The sequence below is a fragment of the Chionomys nivalis genome, chromosome 1 (genome assembly GCF_950005125.1).
Source record: "Chionomys nivalis chromosome 1, mChiNiv1.1, whole genome shotgun sequence".
In the NCBI taxonomy this organism is placed as follows: Eukaryota; Metazoa; Chordata; class Mammalia; order Rodentia; family Cricetidae; genus Chionomys; species Chionomys nivalis.
The window spans coordinates 50,301,114-50,304,337 of NC_080086.1; positions in this window are offsets into that span (position 1 = coordinate 50,301,114).

Below are 3,224 nucleotides of genomic sequence, written 5' to 3' on the forward strand. Positions count from 1 at the left end.
TTTCTATAGGGACAAGATGGCTCCGGTGACATTAGCTTCCCAGTGTGCACAAGTGGAAGCAGTTATCTGCTAAGTTCATGGATTCCAGAAACGTTTTGGTCTGCTAGTCACAGGATGTTAATTCAGACACAGAGGTGAGCGAGGAATGGCTCTTCCGGGGGCTAAAGGTAGCCCTGATGAGATAAGGTGATTAGCCCCTGGGCCCAGAACATTCCAACCTCTTCTCTGGACCTGTAACTTTCCAAACCTCTCCACAGGCTTTAATCGGTCAGTCAGTCTCCACAGACCCAGCTTCTTTCCCGAAATTCTCCTTGACATGACCAGGAGACAAGGAGAGCTTAACAAGCCCTCTTCCCCCAGCCCTCTCACCTGGCCACAGGCAGGCATGTGCACCGCCCTGTGGGGTACCTGGGAGCTGCTAGCACGGACAGGCCTCACTTGGGAAGCCCCTGGGAAGCCCTCAGCCCGCCTGGCAGGGTAGACAGCCATCACTTGTTACACTTGGGCAGTCGGCACTCAGTGATAGAACTCCTGGGCAAGAAGTAGAAAAGCCAGCCGCTGGAGGTGAGGGCGGCGGGAGACAGTCCGCGGAGGGGGGCAGCTTGGGAAACTGGAGAAAAGGAAAGCTGTATGCTGGTGACTGGGTGCTTGGGAGCCATTAAATATTAATAGAGAACAGAGGCCTGTGGTAGGGAAGACCAGGGAGGAGAGGGTGGGGCCAGAATTTAGAGCCTGCAGGAAGACAGCTAGGTTTCTGTTGGAGCTTTGTGTTCCTCCACAGAGAAGTGACCTTGCCCCGAAAATCTCCAGGCTGCAGTTATTGTCCTCAGCAGCTAACACAAAAGCCAGTCCACTCACTCAAGGGGAAGTCTGTGTGAGAACAAAAGCAAAATGGCCTCAGGGTCTCAGGGGAGGAAGGGCGGGGGAAACCCCCAGACTGGTCTATTATTCCCCCCAAATCTGAGGCGTCCCAGACTACACCGCTGTAGTTTCCAAAAACTGCCTTCTTGGAGTTGGGGGTGAGCCACTGATAATCTGCCTTGCAGAGCTGGGGCTTGTGGGTCAGGGTTTACACTCCCACGAAGCCAGGTTTCTCTCGTGCTCTCAACTCCCCGAAACCTTGCCTAGGAAGAGAAGAGCCAAAGAGGCCATCCCAGCATGGCTGTTCTTTTTCTAGCCATCTACTGTCTCTCCCCAGCTCCTGCTGCAACCCAGATATTGCAAGCTTAATACCCAGGTACGTTCATGCTGTTTGAAGGTGGGGCCTTGGGAGGTCATTCGAATTAGAGGTGGTTATCAAGGTAGGGCCCCCATTTTGATATCAGTGACTTTCTAAGAAGGGGGTTCAAGCTGGTATGCTTGCTCTGTCCCCGCGTGACATTCCCTACCATGTTACGATGTAGCATGCATGAGGCCTTTACCCAATGCTGTCTCCAGGTTCTTAGACTACTTCCTCATTCCCGGAACCATGAGCTCTCAATCCTCTGTTGTTTATGAGCAACCAAGAAAATGGATTAAGAGAGCTTCTGGGTCCTCTCTTGTAACTTGGGAAGAGTGGAGCCAGCCTTCCTCCTGACTTGAGAAAATTAAGTGAAATCGTATTAATTGAATATCATCAAGGAAACTGATCCACAGGAGACACTCAGCTAATGAAGACTAAGGTTAATATCATGCTTGCAGTGCTGGGAGTGTAGCTCAGTGGTAGACAGCTTGCCTGGCATATATGAAGCCCCGAGTTCAATTCCCAGTACTATAAAAACTTAAAAATATTGTGCTTGCGTCAGTTAACGTGCCTTACCCCAAGCCTGCCCTTGGGGGAGTAGATACAGAACGAATGAGGTTTTAGGGTCAAGCATCTAATGATGAGGTCATCCTGCCCAGTGTGCACACTCGGCCCATATTCTCTGGCAGCCAGTGATATTAATTAATAGCTAGCATTTCTTGCGATCTCACCAGGCTGCAAATGAGTTTTCTCCTCTAACCCTCATAAAGCCCCTGGGTGCTGGAACATTTCACATTTGAGGAGATGGAGGCTCAGGGCCGGTAATGTGCCCAAGCTAAGAAGCCAGGAAGGGCACAAGCTGCAAATAGAACATTCCAGAATGTGCTTCACTACAGCTGGCCCTGCCTACAGAGGGGCGGGTCCCTAACAAGGAGCAGGATGAAAACCTGCAACACAGCCCATGCTCCAACACCTCACATGAACCTCCCCAGGCGATGCCATTAGCAGGATGGGATCCTTTCCTTCTCCTGCTAAATCTCAGTGGGGGGGGGGGGGGGGAGAGAGAGAGAAAGAGAGAAAGGGACAGATAGGGAGGAAGGAAGGAAGGAAGGAAGGAAGGAAGGAAGGAAGGAAAGAAGGAAGGAAGGACCCTTTGGTTCCCGAAGTCCTCATAGAATCCAGTACCTTGTTCCATGGCTTTAATTGACTCTGGAATCCACACAAAAGGAGATCAGTGAGGACAGGCCCTGCTTCCTCCCCCCACTACTGTACTTACCACAGCACTGGAGCACAGCAAATGCTCAATATTTATCAACTGGCTGGGTGCAGGCCCCACTTCACACAGTCACTAGGGCCCCACGTCGTTGGGGGCCGTGATAATGCTGTGTCTCTAATTTTTCTAAAAACAGGAAAACAGCCAAAGGAAGTGGAAACTATGCAGCCGTGAACCAGGCTATCCTACTGGTACAGTCATAAGATGCAAGCGTGTTCAGCAGCGAAGTGGCTCATGGGAATTCTAACTGTTCTGAATGAGAGGATTACATGGAGAAGCCTAGAGTCTGGGGAGTAATGGACTTAGTCAAAGTCGTTTCCTCCCATCTGTGCTCTAGGACTGCAAGGGGCCCGTGAGAAGACTCAGATAAAATGCTTGCCGGAAAAGCAAGAGCTCCCAGTATGCATGGTGGTCCATCTGTGGTCTCAGTGCTTGGGAGCCAAAAGGAGGGGATCCCCAAAGCTAACAGGCTAGCTGGGTTAGCCTAATCCGTGAGTTCTGGAGTCAGGGAGAGACTGGGCTTCAGTAAAGAAAGTGGAGAGGGATTGAGAAAGACATCCAGTGTCAACCTCTGACCTCCACACACACATTCTCACATGAGTGCACACATTCACACACACCTATTGTTACTGAACTTGAGGGTCACAACTGCACCCCAAGTCAGGACCAGCCAGCAGTTCTCAACAAGCCAATTAAAAGAGGAAAGCAGAGAAAGGAGAGTTTACTCAG